Source organism: Arachis ipaensis, chromosome B7 (assembly GCF_059453495.1).
Source record: "Arachis ipaensis isolate K30076 ecotype BB chromosome B7, ASM5945349v1, whole genome shotgun sequence".
Lineage (NCBI taxonomy): Eukaryota > Viridiplantae > Streptophyta > Magnoliopsida > Fabales > Fabaceae > Arachis > Arachis ipaensis.
In genome coordinates, this window is record NC_142442.1 from 32,091,145 (window position 1) to 32,116,907 (window position 25,763).

General features: G+C 35.2%; 2 non-coding genes across 2 annotated transcripts; one reads left to right on the plus strand and one right to left on the minus strand.

Moving 5' to 3' along the window:
• Window positions 1–1,623: 1,623 nt before the first annotated feature.
• LOC148550763 (small nucleolar RNA R71) lies at window positions 1,624–1,729 on the plus strand. Its single transcript, XR_015893323.1, has one exon. It is a non-coding gene; the product is annotated as a small nucleolar RNA R71 (small nucleolar RNA).
• A 22,227-nt stretch (window positions 1,730–23,956) lies between these two features.
• On the minus strand, window positions 23,957–24,062 carry LOC148550764 (small nucleolar RNA R71). The gene has a single exon (XR_015893123.1). It is a non-coding gene; the product is annotated as a small nucleolar RNA R71 (small nucleolar RNA).
• Window positions 24,063–25,763: the final 1,701 nt, after the last annotated feature.

Consider the following 25,763-nt stretch of genomic DNA (forward strand, 5'->3'; position numbering starts at 1 on the left):
GAGGCATTATCATCCTCCCCTGTATCAAGAATCACAAAATCTGCTGGGAGGAAGAACTTACCCACTTTGACCAAGATATTCTCCAATAATCCGTATGCCGGCTTCATAGATTTGTCCGCCATCTGTAATGCTATCTTTGTGGGTTGTGCCTCTTGGATCTGCAGCTTCTTCATCACAGACAAGGGTATTAAATTGATGCTTGCTCCCAGATCACATAAAGCTTTCTCAAAGGTTGTGCTCCCAATAGTGCATGGAATTTGAAAGCTCCCTGGATTTGGCATCTTTCTTGGCAAGTTATTCTGAATTACAGCACTACATTCCTTAGTCAGGACTACTGTTTCATCTCCCTTTAAATGCTTTTTCTTTGACAACAGCTCCTTCATGAACTTGACATAGATAGGCATTTGCTCCAAAACCTCAGCAAAAGGAATATTGATTTGTAACTTTCTAAAGATATCCAAGAACTTTGAGAACTGTTTGTCCTTGGTCTCCTTTTGAAGTCTCTGAGGATATGGCATTTTAGGCTTGTATTCAGGAGCCTTTGGCAAAGTAGGATAAGTGTCAAGAGAGTCTGGGAATGGGTTGTCCGCACGCTTTGGAGGGGCGTGTTCTACTTCTTCCTTCTTCTCCTCTGGAGCTTCCTTTTCAACTAGCTCTTTATTGGCCTTGGTCTCAGAGCCAGCTACTTTACCACTTCTTAATTGAATACCCTTGCAATCTTCTCCTGAGTTCACCACTGTATCACCTTGAACTGTACTTGCAGACCTCTCAAGTATTTGCTTGCTCAGTTGGCCCACTAGCACCTCTATGTTTCTAATGGAGGCCTTAGTTTCCTGCATAAATTGTGCTTACGCACTTGCCACTTGTTCACTTATTATGGTGATAGCCTTGCATTCCTCTCTTGAATTTGGAATTGTGTTACCAGGAAGGCTATTAGTGGTCCTCTGATCAATTTTATTGACCTTTGTGGCTAATTAACCCATTTGAATTTCCAAGTTCTTGATGGATGCTCTGGTTTTCTATCTAAAACCTGTCAATATTGCTTCCAAATCATTGTTCTGCTGGAAACCGCCCTAAGAACTATTGTTGACGTTCTGAGGTCTCTGAGGTTGGTCCCTCCATCCAAAATTTGGGTGATTCCTCTATCCCTGGTTGTATGTCTTAGAATATGGATCATTGTTGGGATTTCTAGGACCACTCCCCATGTAATTCACCTGTTCAGAAGAAGGTTGAGCATAATCATAATTATCATTTTGTATAAAGTTACATGCCATGTCATAGGAGACTTCTTGTGGTGGATTTTGGGTGTTGATAGCTGAGACTTGCATGCCACCCATCTGTTGAGTAAGTAGATTTATTTGCTGAGACATCAGCTTATTCTGAGCAAGAAGAGCATTAACAGCTTCTACTTCCAACACACCTCTCTTTTGAGAGGTTTCAGAGTTCACAGGATTCCTGTTAGATGAGTAGAGATATTGGTTGCTTGCAACTAATTCAATCAGCTCAATAGTCTCCTCTGGTGTCTTCTTCTTGTGCAATGAACCACCTGCAGAGGTATCTAAGCTCATCTTTGACATCTCTCCTAAGCCTTCATAAAAGATATCCAGTTGGGTCCACTTGGAGAACATGTCAGGAGGGCATTGCCTAGTCAGTAGCTTGTATCTCTCCCAAGCTTCATAAAGAGTTTCACCCTCCTTCTGTCTGAAAGTCTGAACCTACAACCTAAGCTTAGTCAGCTTCTTTGGTGGGAAAAATTTAGTGAGAAATTCAGTAACGACCTTTTCCCAAGTATTCAGACTCTCCTTTGGTTGGGAATCTAGCCATAGCTTTGCTTTATCCCTCAGAGCAAACGGGAAAAGCATGAGTCTGTACACCTCTGGATTCACTCCATTTGTCTTCACAGTATCACATATCTACAGAAAATCAGATATGAACTGATTTGGATCCTCATGAGAAAGTCCATGATACTGGCAGTTTTGCTGCACCAGGGTGACCAGTTATGGCTTCAACTCAAAGTTGTTTGCAGTTATAGGAGGCACCACAATACTTTTTCCATAAAGATCCGCAGTAGGGGCAGAATAAGAGCCAAGCACTCTCCTCTGTTGATCATCCCCATTCGGATTTACCACATTGGCATTAGCATTATTATTTGCCATAGTGGATTCTGCAGCCTTGCAAAGTCTTTCTTGTTGTAAACGTTGCCTGAAAGTTCTTTCAGGTTCAGGATCAAAGTCTAAGAGATGTTCTTTGTCTCTATTCCTGCGCATACGCAAGTAGAAAACGAGAAAAAATGGGACTCTCTACGTCAGAGTGCAAAGAAGTCCCTGTGAGGTAACCTGTGTAAAATAAAATAAAAATACTAAATAGATAAAAAAAATTCAAAAATTTAAAAAAAATAAACAGAAAAATTAAAATAAAAGCAATTGGGTAACACCAAACTTAATTTCAGAAATTAAAGAAAAAATATTAATACTAAAATATTTATTTATTTATTTAATTTTTTTATTTATTTATTTTTTATTAAATTTAAAGATAAAAACAAAACTAATAAAATATAGAAAGAGAAAATAAAATAATGGAAGTAAACAAAAACAAAAATAAAAGAAAGTAAAAATAGAAGGAAATTAAAATAAAAATGAAATAATAAAATATAAAAAAATAAAAACGAACTAAAAAAAAGAAAGAAAGAAAGATCAAAGCAAAAGGACGTAAAGGAAACAGGAGGGGGGAGAAACGAACGAAACTGTACGGGAAATAAAATAAATAAAAAAAAATAAAAATTAATAATAATAAAATAGAACTAATTAAAATTAAAACGCCTAATCTAAGCAATCAAATAACTAATAGTTGTTAATCACAGTCAATTCTCGGCAACGGCGCCAAAAATTTGGTGCGGATTTTCTAACCACAGACTTACCGGCAAGTGCACCGGGTCGTACCAAGTAATACCTTACGTGAGTAAGGGTCGATCCCACGAGGATTGATGGATTAAGCAACAATAGCGTTTGATAGGATTAGTTAGACAAACAGAAAATAATGTTTGGGAGTTCAAAAGACATTAAACAATATTAAAAATATTAAAGACAGGCAGATAAATAAATTGGGAATAAAATATGAAGAAAATAGTTAAGGTTTTAGAGTTATCTATTTTCCCTGATTAATTTTTTTTACTAACTATTTTAATCATGTAAGATTTAATTTATGGCAAACTATATGTGACTAGACCCTAATTCCTTAGACCTTCCTAGTCTCCTCTAAAATTCATCAACAGCCAATTCCTTGGTCAATTAATTCCAATTAGAGGGTGATAATCAATTTCTAGTTTATATGCCACAAAAACTCTAATTATCCAAGAGGTAAAAGGATTATATGTCACGTATCCTATTAAATTCAGATAATTAAAATTTAGGAGAAATAGTTTTCAAGCTGTTGTTCAGGTAAAGAGCTTTTCCAAGTTTTACAAGAACTCAAATAGAAAGAGGGTCATACTTCCGTTCCACCCAAATTCATAAAATAAAGAGCGAAAACAATTCTTAAATTATAAATCCATACATAAATTAAAATAGTAAAAGCAATAAAATTAATCCATAGAAATAGACAGAGCTCCTAACCTTAACAGTGGAGGTTTAGTTGCTCATGGAAAAGAGAAAATAAGGATTCAGGTAAAAATGTACCGAGTTCCAATCTGATGGCATCAGATCCCTTTTTATAACTAATCCTAATAAATTTAAAATCTAATATTTAAAACTAAACTTAAAATAATATCTTTTCCTAATTTAAGATTTGAATTTAAATTTGAATTAATTAACAGATCTTCAGTTGATGGGTGGGGACCACTTGTTCTATCCATTCTGCAGCTTCTAATCTGTGTTTTCGGGGCTAAAAATTGAGTTAAAACAGCCCAGAAATCGCCCCCATCGTTTTTCTGCATTTTCTGCACGTGGTGCATGTGACGCGTCCGCGTCGTCCACGCGTTCGCGTCATTTGTGCAGATTCCAGTCCACGCGTTCGCGTCAGGCACGCGATCGCGTCATTGCGATTTTCTTCATTCCGCGCAGTCGCGTGAGCCATGCGTCCGCGTCGGTATTCGCTGGTCATCTTCTTGGCTTCTTCTCTTTCTCTGTAGAAACTTCATCAAATCCATCCGAATGCTACCTAAAATAATTAAAATTGCACAAAACTCAAAATAGCATCCATAGTGGCTAAAATATAATTAATTCTTAATTAAATTCAATAATTTAGATGCAAATTCACTAGGAAAAGATAGACAAGATGCTCACGCATCAAGTAACCTGACTTTCCTCGCCTTGGTTTCAGATTTAGTCTCTGCAACAGGTGTGTCCTATCGGGCACGAGACACGAAGGTCCTGATCCCTAGGGCCGGCCAGTTCTCTCTGCAAGCTGGCCTGCAGGCCCATCTTTAGATACTCCTCCTTCTTCTGCACCACAAGCATCATCCACCCATCAGATGTTACTTCAAATCCTTGAGAGGTTCGACCGGCAAGACCGACAGATGGAGCAAATGGAGTACCGTAACAAGCGCCGATACAACTATCTGAAGGAACTCATAGTTGGTACTCAACCACCTCCAGAGCAGAAGGACGCCCCTGACTCCCCTTCATATAGTAGCACAGAAAGCCAAGGCAAACCAGACAGTGGAGGCGATGCTTCCAGCCCTACCTTGCTCCTTACTGATGGCACGGAGGACCGTGCCAAGCCTTAAGTGTGGGGAGGTCAGCCCTTGACTTCCGGAGGTAACTTCTCTCTCTTAACACCAACATGTTAGTTTTTCTTTTGTTAGATAGCATAGATTGCATGATAATAATTGTTTGCATGTATGTTTTGCTTGGTTAAAGTAATGAGTTTCTTTTTCAAAGACCTTTTTTTTATAGTATTTCACTAATTTAAATTAAAATTTGTATTAAACTTGTTTGAGGATTGTAATTTGGAACATGAATTATAGCTAAGAACACACAACCTGTGAGATTTTGAGCTTAATTGCATGGTTATATTATTTAACCATGATTTTTATTCTTGTGTGTGTTTTCTTATCTATGATTGTAATCTTTGCTTTGTTCCATTCTATATGTTCATTGTTTAGTGTATTTACATGCATGCATATAATTGAGGCCATCATTTGTTATTAGCTCACTTATCCCAAATAGCCTACCTTTTCAATTATCTTTGTTTGCCACCTTGAGCCTTTTAATCCCCTTGTTCTATATTTTACCACATCACCAGCCTTAAGCGGAAAAATAATTAATTACCCCAATTGAATCTTTGGTTAGCTTAAGATAGAGATTGTGTGTCAATTAAGTATGGGAAACTGTGGGAACTTGGGTTGAAGAAATGGTGCTGTGTTTTATTGACAAAAGTATTGGGAATTTGGGTGTACACTCATGTGAGATCAGAAAAATTAAAAACCCATGTGCATTGATATGTTATGTTTGCTTTCATATTAAAAAAAAATTCAATTTTACAGCATAATTAAATAAATAAATAAATAGGGGACAAAATTACCCCAATGTTAAGTTTAATAAAAGATCAATGCATATGTGGTAAAATTAAATAAAAATTTGATACATGAGTATGTGATGCAAAAGTGGGAATTTTGGGTAGCTAGGCATGATTTTAGAAGTACATAGAGTGTGTGTGTGTGTTAGGTGAGAACTTAGGTTAGTCAAAGATTCAATTTATAGCTCACTTGTCCATACATATATCCTCACCCTTACCTTAGCCCCATTACAACCTTGAAAAGACCTCATGATGTTTGCATTGGTGCATTAAATATTTGTTGATTGGTTAGATGAAGAACAAAGTTTTAGAAAGCATGACTAGAGAAGAGTAGAATGATTAACCCTAGACACTTGAGAGATTAGAGTGCATATACACTACCAGTGAGGGTTCAATACTTGATTCTATGTTCCCTGCTTTCATGAGCTATCTTCTTACAGGTTTACTTGTCTTTACTGTATGATTTGAATTAGTGGAATCTAATTTATGTTTGTCTTGGAGAACTTGTTTATTTTTAACCAAGTAGGCAGAAACATCTTAGCATATAGTTGCATTCATATATAGGTTGCATCTCATGAGTCTTACTTTCCCCTATTTATTCCTTTGCTCTCCTTGAGCTTAGCATGAGGACATGCTAATGTTTAAGTGTGGGAAAATTGATAAACCACTATTTTATGGTTTATCTTATGCTCAATTGAGTAGTTTTTTATCAAGTCTTTGAACACTTATTCATACTATTTGCATGATTTTACAATTCCTTCCCAAGTTTGTTCTATGGTTGAAAACTTACTTCCTAAGCCTTTAAATTGTGTATTTGTAATTCCCCTTTATACCATTCGATGCCGTGATTTGTGCGTTAAGTGTTTTCAGGTTTACAGGGCAGGAATGGCTTAGAGGATGGAGAGGAAGCTTGCAAAAATGGAAGGATCACAAGAAATAAAGGAGATAACAAGCGAGGAATGACGCGTGCGCGCACCTGACGCGTGCACGTGAATTGGAGTTTGCACGGCGACCCGTGCACATACCAGAAGCGTACGCGTGACATGCGCCACGTGCAGAAATCTCAGAAAATGCTGGAAGCGATTTTGGGCTGAGTTTGGTTCCCAGTTTTCGGCCCAGAAACACAGACTAGAGCCAGGGGACAAGCAGAGACTCAACACACATTCACACATTCTGATTCGCATAGTTTTGAGTTTTTAGTTTGAATCTTAGAGAGAAAAGACTACTTCCTCTAGGTTTCCTTCACATTCATAGTTTGAGTTTTATGCTTTTGATTTGGATATTGAGAAGAGTTACTACCTCCGTCGAAGTTTTCATTATTCTAGTTTGTTTCCTTATTCCTTTACTCTTTTAATTTCCATTAACCCTGTTCAGATAGGTATGTTTATGATTTTGGATTTATTAATGCAAAGAACTATTTTTACCTTTAATTAATTTTCAGTTATTATTTATTTTATCATGTCTTCTTCTTATTCCCTTTATATGTCTGTGAACGGTGTATTCATGTCAATGGAGTAGACTCCCAACTTGACTTGGGATTTGATTAAGAGGAAACCCTTGAGTTGGAATACTCAAGTGTTAATTTTTATTGGAAGTTGTTGGCTAGCTCTCTAGTCTCTGACCCTAATCCTTCCTTAAGAGAGGGTTAGGACTTGGGATTCAGAATTGGTTAGTTAGTTACTTGACTTTCCTTTATTCAGTAAAGGATAACTAAGTAGAACAATAACCTTTCACTATTACACTTGGAAAAATCCAAAAAGGATAGAACTTCCGATTAATCCTCTCCCGGTCAAAGCTTTTATTTTAATTATATAAATTCTCTCGTTAATTTTCATTGCTTTAATTTACAATTATTTACTTTTCTGTTCTCCAACTCTTAAAATTTCTCAGAAAACTTCTGACTAATAAAATAGCACTCTTTTGTCAACTCGTTAGGAGATGACCTGGGATTTCTACTCCCAGTATTTTTTTATTCTAAAATTATGACAACCATTTCTAAATTGATAAGCGGAGTTTTCGTCGGTTAAGAACTATACTTGCAACGCTGTTTTCTCTATAAATTTTAATCGGCAATTTTGCGCCACGTCAACCCACTTGTTATTGGAAACATTAGCAGTTGGAATCTTATTTTTGGTCGATACCCCTTGAGCCTTTTTGTCGACCATCGTCATAGTACACATTTGTTGTTTGATAGGAGTGTTTATTGGTTCCTGCTCTTACCTTTACCAACTTGCTTCAGTCGAGCCTGCCTTAATTCCTCTTGGTAAACATATTCTTTTCTTTTCTTGTAAGACTCAAATGTCCTAGAAGTTGAGGCGTTGAACAAAGCATTACATTAAGGATAAACAACAACGTTGCCTTCCTCCTCTCTTTACTTTAGCAAAAAATCCAACAAATCTTCCCTTACCTTTAAATAAATAAGTCTCTCAGATTTAAACATATCCAGTTTGAATTGGTCATCCTAGGTAACTGGTTTGACAATTGCCATATTAACTCAAAAAGCCAATTCCTTAGCTTCAGCAAAGTTCGAGGTGACTTGGAATATCAAAATCTACCTTTACTTCAGGCTTTTCTGCAAATTTTAGTCAACCATATTCAATAGCCTTCTAAATTAAGTCCCTGAAATGTATGCAATTATTAGTATAATATCCAGAAGCTTGATGAATTTTACCAAATTATTTCTAATTTCAAATACAAAAAGATTTTTATTCCTTTCAGGGAGAACAAGTTTCTTATCATTTAAAAGCATGTCGAAGATTTGTTCAAATTTTGTCAAATAAAAGGAATATGCTCTCCCCCTTGATAAGGGAGCTTTTTCTTTAGCTGGGTTAAGAGATCGACACACATAAGGTAGACAATCTTTTGACATTATTACAAAAGTAGTTTCATTATTCGACTCTTTTTTCAGCCATGCATTCGACAAAAGCTACTTTTTGTTAAAGAAAGTTTTCTTTTTATTTGACTCATGCTCCTTTTTCTTTATTGAGTGTTTCAATCTATTGAGCCTTGCCAACCAACTGAGCTAAGTCGACAAACTGCCGGTTCACTAGCTTCTTAAAAATACTAAAGTCAAGGCCATTGAAAGCCATTTGGACAACCTTTAGTTTAGGAATAGGAGTGAAACATATGTTTCTCATATTCTTGAATTGTATGAGATAATAATCAATTGGCTTTTCCTTCTCTCTGCTAATTGTAAACAAATCTGATAAGGTTACCTTTAGTTATCCTATAGAGAATTGATCATGTAAACTTCTTTCTAATTGTACCCAATTGTGAATCGAATTAGGCTGCAAATTAGAAAACCATGTAAAAGCATTTTTCGTAAGAGAAGAAGAAAAGTAACTCATTTTCAAGTATTCATTATTTGTTAATTCTCCTATGTCAAACATATACCGAGGCACATGCTCGACAATCGACTCACCACTTTCTCCTGAAAACTTGGTGAGGGATTTCGGGGCCTTGATGCCCTAGGGAGTTTAGCCTATATTACATAGTCGAAAAATGGGGATATAAAATAAGGCTTATTTGTTACAGCTATGTTAAACCCTGCTCTATTCAAAACTCGCTCGACAGCTGGGTTTTGTTTTGACCATAGGCTTGAGCAGTATTATTTGCTCTAACATCATTTAATACCCTATTTGAATCATCTTCCCTGTGTACCAAAGAGGATTATTTGCACGTGTTCTACCTAATGTGGATATTATAGGGTTAAATGATCGATTAGTTGCTCCTGTAATGTCATCGACTTGACTAGTCACTTACTCTATTCTAGCATTGTTATTTTCTATCATGGGGTTTAAAACTGTAGGCATCTGCTGAGTAAGCATATTGACTAAGTCGTGGTGGTTATCTTCAATCTGTTATACAGCAAAAAATTTGACTATTTTTGGAGGCACTGTCCCAACAAGAATTCGCCTCGATATTTTTGGAAAAATAGATCCCCCTACTACCCATAATCGACCCGTTTGGCTGGGCTGACCCTATGTCCTGTGTCGGAAAGACACTTGGCATTGTCATGGGTACTCATCAAATAGATATAAGAATTGTAATTAAATCCACTAAGGTTATAGCCTCTTTGCATACCCATTTGAGGATACCTTGGAGGAGGCAAGGGATTGTATAAAAGCTTATATCTTATTGTTGTAACTCCTCATAAACATTCAATATTTTGGTTTTCATAAGATGGGGAATAATTAGGAGGCAGCTCATAAGGGGGCCATGTTGCTGGTGTGGTGGAAGGAATTCCCTCTGTAACAATTATAGGAGTTATTCTTTGACCAACACTAACCACTGCGGGAGTCGATTCAGTTTTCGGTCTTCTCGTGCTACTTTTTCCAGTCTGTCCATCGTCATTATTCGACATATCAGTCGAAGTGGAAGCAATATCTGACATATTTATTAGCTTTTCACTACGTAATTGCATGCAAAATTGGACACTAAATCATACTAGGATTCCACCGGACGTGCCAATTTATTTTGCTTGATTTCAACAGGAGTTTCGATCAAGCTTTGTATCAATAATCTCAATTTGGAAAGCAGATATGACTCCTCTAAGAAGAGAGGTTGAAATGAGCCTTGTATATAGTATAAAAATATTGGAATTCATATATTAATAATAGAGCTATAACCAAATGATTAACATGAATAAAGACATTGAAAATTAAATAACATTACAAACTGAAATTTGCAAAAGAAAACATAATGAAGAAATACTCCAAATTTGGAAATGAAAGAACAAATGAAGAACAAAGAAGAAAGCTGAAAAGAAAGAAACAAAATAAATTGACTTCAAATACTTTCATGCACTTACACTCCATGATTTTTCTTGACGTCAGTGTGACTTGGAAAACTTTCTTGCATAGATTTAGTATAATTTGAAATGTTGAATTAAAGTCCCTCTGACCTTCTTCTATTCCTCCATCTATAGAGAAAGAATCTGTACTGTGCTGCATAATTATTGATTTTCTACCCACGTTATTGGTTCTTTACTCTCCAGGGTTAACTACCCACGTTCTTATCTCACCTTAAGAATCAAATAATAATTGTGCAAACCAATCTTATTCAGTGTGCACTCATTTGTTTTCTGCGTGTTATTGCACCTTTTATTAGTTTGACGTCACTGTCACATATTTGACTCTGCTACCATTATTCTCTTATCGCCTTTTCGACTGTCCTAATCTCATAGTACCTTCATCATGTTACTTCATAGTGGAAATATTGCCATGTCGAATTTTGTATCAACAGTTAAATTAAGCTATAGAGTGAGATGTTGGAAACTTAGAATTTAATGGTCGAATTGTAACAAATCATTTGAGCATATGATGTTGTTCAACAACATAAGTAAAGATTTACACCGAACATCATGTTTAAACGGATCCCTCATCTTCCGTGTATAGGCATAAGTTAGGTACATATTCGATGCGACGTTCTTATTTACCATTACTAAAAACACAAAAGTTAGACAACCAAATGATTTTTTAATCAAACTCAACTAAGGTACTGTGTCGCACTTTTTCTTCTTTTTTCTTGTACGTACTTTTTTTTTCTTCTTCTTCTTCTTTTTCTTCTTCTCCTCCTTTGTTTTACTTCTCTTCCTGTTTTGTTATTGTCGTTGTTATCATCACCACCTCGTCCTCCTCCTTTTTTCATTTAATTTCTTCTCTTTCTTTTTTTTATTCTGTCTCCTCCTTTATTATCATTATCATCATCACTACCACCACCATCATTATCATCATCTTCTTCTTCTGCTTCTTCTTAGTTAAACGTTACATAATTAGTTTAACGATAACAAAATCACAAGATTTAGTTGTAAATAATACATAAATTTTTAATGATCGACACAAGAACTTTTGATGAATGACACCGAAATTTTTGGTGAATAACACAAGAACTTTTCAAAGAATTACAAGCTCAACCAATAAAATATATTTAAATATATTTTAGATTCAAAAAACACATCAAATCATTATAAATGATAGATAAATAGCTAAATCTCTTATATATTAGTTCAATACCATACAATCAATTCAGTGATAACAAAAACGTATCATTTAGTTAGAAATGACAACAATTTTTAGTAAATGACAAAAGAAATCTTTAAAAAAACACAAGTCCAAAATCTTAACTCACTCAACTAATAAAGTACATTCAAATGTGTTTGGGAACTAAAAAATACAACAATTTGTTGCAAATGACACTAGAATGGCTAGACCTTTTATATATTAGTTTAATACCATTCAACTAGTTCAATGATAAGAAAAGTATATCATTTAGTAGAAAATAATACGGTTAACAAATTCCTGTGTCACGGTTAAAAAATTTCGGTTTCAAAATTAAGAAACTTCATGTGTCACAAATAAAAATTTTTGGTGCTATTTTTTAATAAATTCTGCATAATTCAAAACTCTCCTGGTAATCTTCTTTCAAATTCCCATAAATCTTGTTTTACCCTCTTAACAAGAATATGTGTCACAGTTAAAAATTTTTGGTGTCAAAATTAAGAAAATTCTTGTGTGATGGTTAAAAAGTTTTGATGTTATTTTTTTGATAAATTATGCACAATTCAAACTTTTCATCATCCTCTTCTTCTGGATTATCATCATCATTATCTTCTTTTTTTCTTCAACTTTTCTTTCTTAATTCACATTCTCATCATAATTCTTCTTGTTTCACCATCTTAACAAGAATAAAAATAAGAAAAAAATCAAACAAACAAGAAGAAGAAATAAAAAATACTTCAATAACCACCAGGAAGAAGAGGAGAACAAATAAAAAAATGCAGCAACAACAACAGCAATAAAAGAATGTCAATGAGAAGGAAATATGTGAAGAAGAAAAAAGAACACAAAAAAGTAGTGTGTGATTTATGCACGCGTTATGTGAGTCATTTTTTTTGTTAGATTGGGTCATCTTGGTTGAACTTGATTGACAAAAATATTTAAATGTATAATGAAACCGTACTAGAAATTGCAACTTCAAATTCTTTGATACAGAATAAACTACCAAAATGATACTTAAAAATTTATATAACTAATAAAAATAATTTTCATAGATATGTAAGATAGATAAGCCTTGAAAATTTAAAAATGTAACGAAAATAGCATATATAATACATACACTAAATGAAGGTTTAAGAGATCGAATTTTAATACAATTTTTTGTAGGCATTAATTGAAAAATGAACATTTTTATCTTTAAATTTGTTGATTTTATATCTAATGAATTTTTGTGGCTTTATGTTTTTGCAAATGGCCTAAAATATTTTTAAAAATTGAACGAATTTCGCTCTTTTTTTTTAATCGCTACTTAAATAATTATCTAAATTTTCTGTAAAAATTATGACCAAATGCACTTTTTAAATACGAAATTTATTTACCACTTGTAAAATATTTTTTTATTATTTTTATTTAAAATTACTGATATTCTTTTTATTAATTGTGAATATGCTCAAAAACACCAAACAAGTTCTCCTATGCCTACTAATGGTCATAACGATATAATAATTTTTTGTACTCCTTTTGAATAATTGTGGAAAAACTGATATTCTTAGTATTCAGATTTAAAGTCAGTTGCTATATAAAGTACAATAGTAATAAAAAGAATACTTTTACAGTATCATTAAGTTGAATACTTATGTTTTGTAAGACTTTTACATTAGTATATAATGGAATCAAATATTTTTATTACTATCATAATTATAAATATATATATTTGTGCTTAAATTCCAAATTTACATTAATAATACTAGTGTATTAATAAAATTATTGACCCACTAGGATTTTTAGTGCAACTGCATGACGTGCCTTCCTAAACACACCTTGATTAACACATCATTAATCATTCTTTGATTCAAAGTGGACCTCCATGGAGAGGAGAAAAGATCCTGACCGTGACAATCAAGAAAATAGTGATGGAGAGGCAAAGACGGTGGTAATGTTAAATGAGGAGGATGTATGGAGAGGGATTAACACTTATACAAATAGTCTGATTGGTAAACTGTTTGTAGAAAAAGCTTTCTCTGTTGGTATGAAGGAAAATGCTTTAAGGGCTATTTGGGGCAGGCCAAAGGGATTGAGAATTGTAGAATGGAGAAAAACCACTTCTAATTCTTCTTTGACAAAGAGTTGGATGTGATAAGAATTGAAAAAGTCACTCCTTGACTTTTCAAAGACTATGTGCTGCATGTGTGGAGGTGGACGGAAGAGGATCAATTAGAGGAAAGAAAGATTGAAGGTTTTCCAATCTGGGTTCAATTCTGGGACCTCCCAGAAAGCTTTAAGACCCTAGAAGCAGCTGAAAAAATGGGATGAGAATCAAAGACAATCTAAAATTGGGTTAATACTCAAATTCGTCCCTGAAAGATCACGCGTTCTCCATTTTTGTCCTTGAATGATTTTTTTAATCAAATTAGTCCTTGGATGATTTTTTTTAAATCACGTTCGTCTTTTCATTAATCTCTTCACGTTGCTGTTAACGATTTGCTGACCTGGAACGTGAAGTGGCAGCACACCCTACCAAACAACGTCGTTTTGCCCTTTAAGAGTGTGTAAGTTGTCAAACGCCACCGTTTTAAATGTAGAGAGTGTAACTCCTTGTCTCCTGAAGAAGTTCTCATTTGTTCTTCTTCACTCTCACCGTGACTTTCTGTTTCTCTGACCCATGAACTACCATCACAAAGACAAAGAAGACCTTAACGTCGTTCGCAACCATTAGATAGAGCATTGTTCGTGCGTCAGTTCTAGAGCTTGGTGGAAATCTTGAAAACAACGACACAGTGTTATTTGGGCGTTCTATGTGAGAGGTAAAATTTTTGTTTTTTTGCACAAAAAAAATTGGTAACACTATGTGAACCCTTAGTTTCCCCATTATGTGATTGAGTCATGGTGAAGAATCTGTTAGTGAATATAATAGGGTTTAGAATTTCATCCTAGTGTTTGGTTTATGATTGGTTATATGGGTAAGAGTGCCAAGACTCTGTTTTTGTGATTTCGAAAAACACTCCATGTTTTTCGTGTCAATGAAGTAATGGTTACTGGTTTAGTTCTTGTGTTGGTGATGAGTTATTGTGATGCATGTTCTGTGTTAATTTTCGATAGGATTTGGAGGCATTGATAAGCTTAGATGGCTTGCTACATTAACTTTTTTTTCTTAATATTGTTGTTTGCTATTACGTAAATTGAGGGTCCTCCGATGACATTCATATTTCATCATAGTGAAAATTTTAAAAATGATAAGAAAGGAAGTAGAATCTACAAACCAGATAATACAGAAGTCTTGATGGGGATACTCTTGATGTGTTTTTTGTTAAAGGATACTATAAAGAACTGGGATATACTGGGAGGGACATATGTTGGTGGAAAGTTCCTTGGCTCTCGCTTGAGAGTAGGTTGAGAAAGTTGGAGACTGATAAAGATCTGCTAAAAATTTGGAAGACTTGTAGAAGGAATCACAACATCATGAATATATTCTTTGAACATGGAGTTTCAGAGCCACACGTGGTGGAATGCATGAGTGAGGATGATGAAGTAATTCTGCCAAATAATGCCTCCTTCTTGCAGCTGCCCACCACACAACCTGAAATGCAAGCTACCAAAATTACATCTCATCCCACAAAGAGCTACTCACACCCATCCAAGACTAACCCTCTCCACTCCACTTCAAAAAATAATGCCAAAGCCACTCCTACTTCTTCTGGACCCAATCCTCATCCTAAAAAAAGGAGTATGTGCAGCCCAATACAAGGTCCTCCCAGCCTACACAGAAGCCTATTAATAAGCCCAATTCTCAACCCACCAAAAAATACAGTTCTCAGCCCATACAAAAGCCCAATTTCCAACCCAAGTTCCAACCAAAAAGTTTCTCCCAACCTATAAAACCTTGCATTGATCCCTTGAAAGCTACTATTAAACCAAGAAGTGGCTATCAACCTTCAAAAAAATCACATGCTCAGAATAAGAACAAGGAACATCTGCAATACACAAGTTCTAGTCGAGTTGTTAAGCCAGCCCCAATACAGGATGATAGTGACTCTCATAACTTATATGAGAGTGCTGAAGATAGTCTGTATAAACCCACTAAAGTCTTGGGAGATATCAGTGATAGTAACAGTGATGACTTCAACAGTAGAGGGCCAAGGAAAATTGATTTTAGAGAAAAGCACAGACCAGCTTCATCTAGAGGGGCTGAAAAGGTTATTGATACTGGTGACTCTAGCTAAGAAGATATTGAAGAGGATGAATCATCTGATTCTGGTAAGTCATTATTAAGTTTGTTGCCCACTGATGTTAATGTATAGTGCTTCGATGCCCTCATCTTTGTCTGTAAAAGGTTTTGCTCTAGCAAACATTTTCGTTTGTGAAATCATCAAGCCTTAAAAAAAACAAATATAAGAAGCTCTATATTTCAAAATGAAATGAATAAATGATAGCGTCACACAAACAAGTACCAGTGCACCTTATTTCAAACCGAAGATTATATAATGTGAGAATTTATACAACAAATATGTATCACATAAATAACTTACAACAAATTTATTAATTTGTGTTCTAACATCAAAAGGAGATGTTTTATGATATGGGTCAAGGACATGAAACTTTTGCTTTTGAACATCTGCAATCCAAAGCCACTAATAATTCACATAGAAAACTAGGGAAAATATCTGAAGTTTGGCCAGAGAGAACAATATTTTAGCCCAGAAATGACACCTAATGAAAGAATTATTTAAGAAGCTTTAGAAATGAAAACTTACAAATGGATGGGATGCAAGCTTTTTCTTGTCCAAAAACAGCATGTATTCTTTATATTCATCAATGTGAAAGGGCTTGTTAGTTTCTGGATCAATGTAGACCTCCTTATGTTTGGCCAACATGTTATTCTGCAATATTTGAACAACACCAAAAGAACTAGTTTAGTACATAATATATTTTCAAAATGCACCAAAAGTTCAATGGTAGTAGAGCTTACCACAATATTAGGTAGGACACAGTATACGAGTTCTTTAAATCTTTTTCATTTCCTCCTGTTTAGAATTAGACACATTGCAGAGACCACCTACAAAAACAAAAAATCCAAACTTAGTACATATATGGCACAATAACTCATAAGAAAATTATTAATGTTAATCTAGGATTACTAAATTTTCTATATATAATTCTTCTTTTAAAGATGCAAAGTGCATTCTAGTTTCCTCCAGTTGATATTCATGATCTAGCTTGAATATGGTTTTCCACTCATTACTGGTGTCATCTTTAAGTTCCTCTGATATTTCCTTTACTGGAGTTTTAAACTTCTCAAGGAAGCTCAGACTAGGCTGCACCTTTTTTCGTGGGGGACTTTCCTCCATAGCATATTTCAATGCTGCTACAACCCCAATATCCATCACCTCAACCAAGTTTTCCAACTCTTCCACCAACACTGGGCTATGTTGAGATTTTTCCATTTTAGCTGGTGGTTCACCCTCTTGGGTAATTGTAGCTTCATCACTTGATTGACTAAAACCAAGGCTAAATGATGGTGTCCCAAAATCATTCTTCAATGCAGCATTAGCAACCATCATTATTCTAGCTTTCAAGTCTTGAGCCTGTGGATAACTTCATGATTACACATAAAATAGTTTACGAATGCACAGAAAATATTAAAAAGAAATTTTATTAAATAGAACTTAAACATTAGGAAGAGCTACATGCTGAGTTTCCTTTTTGAGAGCTTCCTCGTGAGATTCTTGTTGAGGTTGTTCTTCCGTATATTCCTTTGTAGGAGATTTCACAATAGGTTATTTAATTTGTGGAGGACTGTACGATTACACAAAAAAGAACTATAAAAGAAAGCACCAAAAAGGAATTATGCAACAATATGGAATTTAACTAGAACTTACGCTTTAACAGGTTTTTGTGGCAGAGATTCTTGTGTTGGAGACTGCACAGCAATTTTTTGTTCACTAGGTGGAGGGCTAGAGACAGGAATTTCTGTTAAAGGAGCAATTATTTGTAGTGGCACTCTAATGATGGCAAACAATGAAAAAATTAATATACAGTAAAAATTAACAAATTTCAGTGCAAACCATTAACTCAATGATTGCAAAAGAAAACTAAATTGGAAAACTCACATGTTTATTGGTTTAGATTGAGAATGAGTTTGTTTTCGAAGAACAATCATTTGTTCTTTAAGATCATTATCGATATCAACAGTCGAGCTGTAAACCCCACGTAATTAGTAAATAATTAGCCAAAAATTAATTATTAATCAAAGAGATTAGAAAACTAAATTTCATAAATATAAAAAGGAAAAAATATTAAAAACATGAATTTTGACACTAATTTTAAAGAATTTGGCCAAAAATAGGGCTGTTGGGCCAAACCGGATGGACCGAGCCCAAACCAAATCCAAAGCTCATCATATAAAAGGCATAACTTTGCTTCTCTTTCCCCAAAAATCAAATGGAATCACGCTGAAGAGGAGGCCACAACCAGGAAACCCTAACCCAAACCCTTATTCAATTTCAATCACATATATCTCTCAATCCGGAGCTCCGATCGCTGCACCGTCTGCAGCCACGTGACCACCGCGTTAAGCTCTTCGAATTCATCATAACAAAGTGGTATGTAAGTCTCATTTCCTCATTAATGTGTGAGCATCTTTTCTATCTTTTCCTTGTGAATTTGCACTTAAATTGCTAAGTTTAATCAAAATTTAATATATTTTAGCCACTATGAATGCTACTTTGAGTTGTGTATAATTCTGTTTATTTCAAGTAGCATTTTGGACAAATTTCACGAATTTTAAATCAAAGGCTAGAGAATGGAGAGAGTGAAGAATGTAAGCTGCCTCCCCCACGCTGAACTTGAAGTTATTCAAGTTCAGCGCTAGCATGAAAAAGCTCCCATGGAATGCATGCGTGACCTCCACGCTGAACTTGACAATGGTCAAGTTTGGCACCAATGCTTGAAGTTCCAAGGGAATCTGCTCTGCCTCCTCCACGCTGAACTTGAGCTTTCTCAAGTTCAACGCCAGTCCAACGCACCAAAGGAAGTCACGCGCATCACTCCACGCTGAACTTGAAAATTCTCAAGTTCAGCGTGGACCCAATAAAAAGCACAAGTTTAGCCACTGCCTCCTCCATGCTAAACTTGGGAATTCTCAAGTTCAGCATAGACCTTAATAAAGGAGTGGTCCCCAATGCGTTCCAAAAGCTACGATAATCAATTAATTTATTTTGGTTAAACTTTTATTTTATTTATAATTAGGAAAAGAAATATTATTTAGTTTAGAAAATATATTTTACATTAATTAGGATTAGATATATGACGCAGGAAAATTGTCAGTAAAGAATCTCTCAATGAAATTTCGTTGCAAGCATAGTTCTAAACCAACAATTAAACCTCAATCAAAATTTACTTTGTTTGTCACTAAAGCAGACCCAATAAAAATAAACCGAAGTATTAAACCTCGGGTCGTCTCTCAAGGAATTGCAGGGAAGTGTGTTACTATTGGTTATGGAAAAGTATCTTTTTGGGGTTTTTAATTATTGAACAAGAAATGTAAATAATGAGGAAGTAAACTAACAATTAAGAAAAGTCCTAGCAAGGATTAATAATTGGAATTCCTATCCTCATTATCATAGTCACTTGTGATGATAATTGCCTTTTACTCTCACTTAGTTAACCTCTAACAATTGAAGGTAAGTCAATTGAGCAATTCAACTTGAGCTCACAAATCCTAATCAAAGACTAGAGTTAGTGAAGTTCAAGCCAACTAGCAACTTTCAATCACTAACCAATAAGAGACATTGATAATTCACGAGTCCCTAATTACTCAATCCAAGCTAAGAATACAAAAAGCTAATTTAAAACCCAACCAAGCATTTTATCAAACACTTGGAAGGCACAAGATAAAAGCATATAAAATTAATAAGGGATGATAAAATCTAAATAACCAATTGCAAGCATCAATAACACAAATTGAAGAAGGCAATCATAAATATGAAAAACATAAATTGCATTAATATGAAAATTGAATCTAACATCAAGAGTTCATAAACCAAATTGGAAAATAAATAAATCAACAAGAGAAGATAAACTAAAGTGCTAGAATAGTAAAATGTAGAATAGAAACTAGAATAAAGCAAGATGGAAATCTGAATTGAAGAAGAAATAGAACTAAAAACCTAAAACCTAGAGATAGGAGAGAGCTTCTCTCTCTAGAAAACTACATCTAAAACCTAATAATGTGAATGAAGTGTTGAATGATTCATGCCCCCATCCAGCTCCACTCTACAGCCTCTAAGCTTCACTTTTGGGCTTGAAACTGGGCCAAAAGCAGCCCAGAAATTGCCCCCAGCGTCCTTTGTGTAATGCAGCACGTGACGCTTTGTCACGCGTACGCGTCAGTCACGTATATGCATTGCTGTGCGACTTCGCTGTTCACGTGTACGCGTCGCTCGTCTGCTACACTGGTCACGTGTACACGTCGCCCATGCGTGCGCGTCGCTGCCAGCTTCTCAAAACATCATTTTCTTGCGTTCCTTCCACTTTTGCATACTTCCTTTCCATCCTCTAAGCCATTCCTGCCCTATAAACCCTGAAAACACTCAGCAAACATATCACGGCATCGAATGGTAATAAGAGGAGATTAAAATTAGCAAATTTAAGGCCGAAGAAGCATGTTTTCAATCATAGTACAAAATTAGGAAGGAAAATATAAAACATGCGAATTATATGAATAATCGTGAGAATAATGGATAAAATCTACTAAATTAAGCACAAGATAAACCCTAAAAATGGGGTTTATCAATATAAAAGGGAAAAGAATCAGCCCTTCGGGCTCTCTTCTTCTTTTCTACCTCATTCCGCAATTTACAGTTTTGCTGAATCCTAGTTTTTCTCTCTGAACCATGAGCAACTAAACCTCCATTGTTAAGGTTAGGAGCTCTGTCTATTGTATGGATTGATACTATTATTTTAATTCATGTACTGATTTATAATTCAAGAATTATTTTCGTTGTTTATCTTATAAATTTGGGTGGAACGGAAGTATGACCCTTGTTCTAATTGAGTTCTTGTATAACTTGGAAAATCTCTTTACTTGAACAACAGCTTGAAAATATATTCTCCTAAATTTTTAATTATTTGGACTTAATGGGATACGTGACATATAATCCTCTTATATTAGGGTAATTAGGGTTTTTGTGGCATATAAACTAGAAATTGAACTTCACTCTCTAATTGGAATTAAGTGACCAAGGAATTGACGGTTGATGAAAGTTAGAGGAGATTAAAAATGTCTAAGGAATTAGGGTTTAGTCATATATAGTTTGCCATGAATTAAATCTTGCATGATTAAAATAGTTAGTAAGAAAAGTCAATCCAGAAAATAGATAACTCTGAAGCCTTAACTGTTTTCTCCATATATTATTTCACAACTTGTTTACTGTTCGCTATTCTGATTCTAAAATTACTGTCTATGCAATTGAACTCTCAAACACCATTTTCTGCTTGTCTAACAAAGTAAATCACTTAACCATTGTTGCTTAGTCCATCAATCCTCATGGGATCGACCCTCATTCACTTGAGGTATGACAAATGACCAATAGCACGGGTTTGGATTTTCACACTAAAAATAGGATTGACGTTGCCAGTATAGTCCAAACCCAACCATTGATCATCAATCAAATTATAATCTTAAAGATGTCACAATCAACATAAAATAACCGGGAGTTTTAAGTCCCGAGTCATTCTCCCTAGGAACTAATGCCAAAGAGTGCACACAATTTTGGTTATGGGAAACAAGGGTGTTTTCAATGATAAGGAAGCAAACAAATAAAGAGATAAAAGAACTAGACAAAATTGCAATTAATGAAGTAATAAAAGAACAAAAGAACTATGTATGTAATATAAACAAGTAAGACTCAAAATTGATGGAAAAGTGGTTTAAAACATAAATGAAACCTTGACTTGGGATGAGTTATGGAATCCCTTCCTTGCCATAACCACAACTATGATAATTATGATGGATTAATCTCACTAAGTCAACCCTCACATCGGAGAGTAAGTTAAATGAGCATAAGTGTTCTTAACCCACAAATCCTAGCTTGCTTGCCAATTAACTTAGCAACAAATTAGCGTTAGTGGGAACAAGAACAATTAACAACCCAGGAATTATCACTAAATGTTGGACATTATGGCTCTAGTAATCCATACACTCATTTCTCCCAAGCCAAGGGATGGAACTTACCCCATAATCAAAATTGGCATTTCATCAAACATATAGTGGGCATAAACATAAAACATGGAAAAATTGGTAAATTAAGGAAAGCTATCAATCACAAATGCTCAAAATCAATAAAAGCAACTCAAACAAACATGCAATAATCATCAAACACCAAATTAACCAACTAGAAATCCAAAATTGCAAGACTATATATAAATTGGTAAGAGAAATTGAAATAGATGAAAGTGTAGAACAAGTGATGTAATTAAAAGAGAAATTAAAGAAATACTTACAATGCAATTGCTAGAATCCAAAATTAAACTTAAAGTATAAAATGCTGTAAGCCCTAATTAAAACCCTAAGAGAGAATTTCCTAATCTACACTACTCCTACTCCTACTATGTATTTCTACCCTACAAGTGAGATCCCTTTGTTATGTGTTGATATGCCCTTAATATAGCCTCCCAAACCAGCCTTCAGCACTTCAGAAATGGGCCTAGAGACCCTCAAAACTGCGCAGCACGTGACTTTTTAATGGAGGCATGCGCTGGTACCTGTGTGGACGCACAGATGTGTGCGTCCGCACACTTCGCCGAATTTCCTCTTGTGCGTACGCACAGAGGGTTGTGCGCATGCACGCGTGCTGATTTCCTCCTTGTGCGTACGCACAGATCCTTGTGCATACGCACGCATGGCTACGCTCTCCTCCTTTGTTTTTTTCATGCTTTCTCCCAATTTCATGCTCCTCTTCCATTCCCACCAAGCCATTCCTACCTTATTCATCTGAAATCACTCACAAACAACATCAAGGTATCAAATGGAAGGTAAATAGAATAAAATTAGTCAAAATAAGCACAAAATAACATGTTTTCACATTTAAGTTCAATTTAGGGATCAAACACAAACCCATGCTATTTAGGTGAATAATTGTGGGTTTATATGATGAAATCCACTCAAATCAAACCAAAATATACCGAAAAATATGAACTCATCAAGGTACTACTTGGTACGACCCGGTGCACTTGCCGGTTAGTTTATGGTTATAAATTCCGTACCAAGTTTTTAGCACCGTTGCCGGGAATTGACTGTGATTGATAACTACCAGTTGTTTGATTGCTTAGATTAGGCGTTTTTGCTTTAATTTTGCTTGATCTATTTCTATAAGTGTTTTTACTTTAACCTTTAATTAATTTCTGTTAGCATTATTAATTTTTATTTTCCGTTTCTTTTATGTTCTTTTAATTCTTTTTCCTTTTTTTTGGCGTTAGTAATTCCTCCTCCCCCTGTCATCGTTCATTCTTTTTCTTTAACTTTAATTCTTATTTTTTTTTTTTTTTAACTTTCATTAGTTCTTTTATTTTCGTTTTTTTTTTCTTTTTTTCTTTCTTTCCATTATTTTTTTATTTCTATATTTTATTAGTGTATTTTATTTGTCTTTAATTAAAAAAAAATTTGCATCATATATTTATTTTTTTCTTAATTCCTGAAATTAAGTTTGGTGTCCCTTAGTTTTTTTTTTGTTTTTTTTTTTATATAAATTTTGAAATTTTCATTCCCATTTTTTCTTATAATTTTTAAAATTCTACTGCTTTAATTATTTAGTTATTTTATTTTATTTCTTTTCCACAGGTTACCTCACTGGGAATTCTCTGCACTCTGACGTAAGGATTCCTACTTTTCTTTGTTTTCTGTTTGTTTATGAGCAGGAACAGGGACAAGAAATCTCTTTTAGACTTTGATCCTGAACTTGAAAGGACCTTCAGGCGGCGTTTGCAACAAGCAAGACTTTACAAGGCTGCAAAGTCTAACATGGATCATAATAATGCTACTAATGCCAATATGGCAAATCTGAATGAGAATGAGCAACCTAGAAGAGTGTTTGGCTCTTGCACTGCTCCTAATGCAGACTTTCATGGCAAAAGTATTGTGGTGCCTCCTATAGCTGCAAATAATTTTGAGCTGAAGCCACAGCTGGTTACTCTTGTGCAACAAAACTGTCAATATCATGGACTCTCTCAGGAAGATCCAAATCAATTTATCACTGATTTCCTGCAGATTTGTGATACTGTGAAGACCAATGGAGTGAATCTTGAGGTGTACAGACTCATCTTCTTCCCATTTGCTGTGAAGGATAGAGTAAAGCTATGGTTAGATTCTCAACCCAAGGAGAGTCTGGATACTTGGGATAAGGTTGTCACTGGATTTCTGACTAAATTTTTTCCACCTCAAAAGCTGACTAAGCTAAGGGCGGAGGTTCAAACTTTCAGACAGAAAGATGGTGAGACCCTTTATGAAGCTTGGGAGAGATTCAAGCTACCGACTAGGCAATGCCCTCCGGACATGTTCTCTAGATGGACTCATCTGGATATCTTTTATAAGGGCTTATGTGAAATGTCCAAGATGCGCCTAGATAATTCTGCATGCACTTCTTTGCAAATGAAGAAGACATCAGAGGAGACCACTGAGCTTATTGAGTTGGTTGCTAACAACCAATACTTATATTCCTCCAACAGGAATCCTATGAACTCTGAGACCTCTCAGAAGAGAGGCGTTTTGGAAGTGGAAGCTGTTGATGCTCTTCTTGCTCAAAACAAGCTTTTGTCTCAGCAAATAAATCTAATTACTCAACGGTTGAGTGGAATGCAAGTTTCAGTTGTCAACACCCAAAATACACCTCAAGAGGTCCCTTATTACATGACAGGTAATTTTATGCAAAATGAGAATTATGATTATGCTCCATCTTCTTCTGAACAGGTCAATTACATAGGGAGTGTTCCTAGAAACCCTAATAATGATCCATATACTAAGACTTATAATCAGGGGTGGAGAAATTACCCAAATTCAGGGTGGAGAGAGCAACCTTAGAGGCCACAGAATTTTAATAATAATTCTCAAGGCAGTTTCCATCAGAACAATTTCAATAACCACCAGTTTCAGTCATCTTAGCAAGGAACTCCTCAGTGTGAGAAGAACACTGATTTGGAAGCACTAATGGCAAGCTTTATACATGAAACCAGAACATCAATCAAGAACTTGGAGATTCAGATGGGTCAATTAGCCACAAAAGTTTGATGAAATTGATCAGAGGATCACTAATAGCCTTCCTGGTAACACAATTCCAAATTCACGAAAGGAATGCAAGGCTATCACCTTGATAAGTGGACAAGTGGCAAGTACTGAAGCACAAATTAATGAGGAGCTAGTTGAAAAAGAAGCTCCAGAGGAGAAGAAGGAAGAAGTAGAGCACGTCCCTCCAAAGCGTGCAGATAATCCATTCTTAGACTCTCTTGACATTCATCCTACATTGCCTAAGGCACCTGAGTACAAGCCTAAAATGTCATATTCTCAGAGACTTTAAAAGGAGACCAAGGACAAGCAGTTTTCAAAGTTCTTGGAAGTCTTCAGGAAGTTGCAAATCAATATTCCTTTTGCTGAGGTTTTGGAGTAAATACATCTCTATGTCAAATTCATGAAGGAGCTGTTATCAAAGAAGAAGCCTTTAAAGGTAGATGAGACAATGGTCCTGACTAAGGAATGTAGCGCCATAATTCAGAATAACTTGCCAAGGAAGATGCCAGATTCAGGGAGCTTTCAAATTCCATGTACCATTGGGAGCACCACCTTTGAGAAAGCCCTATGTGATCTAGGGGCAAGCATAAATTTAATGCCCTTGTCTATGATGAAGAAGTTGTAAATCCGAGAGGCACAACCCACAAGGATAGCATTACAGATGGCAGATAAATCTATAAAGCCTGGATATGGATTAGTGGAGAATATTTTGGTCAAAGTGGGTAAGTTCGTTCTCCCAGCAGATTTTGTGATTCTTGACACGGGAGAGGATAAGAATGCCTCTATAATTCTAGGAAGACCATTCCTAGCCACTGGGAGAGCTCTAATTGATGTAGAAGTGGGTGAATTAGTGCTTAGAGTACATAATGAGCAACTGGTCTTTCATGTCTTCAAGGATATGCATTCAGCAGGTAAAGAAGAGAGGTGCATGCAGACTGAGCTTATTGATCCAAACCTTCCTGATGATGCACAACAGA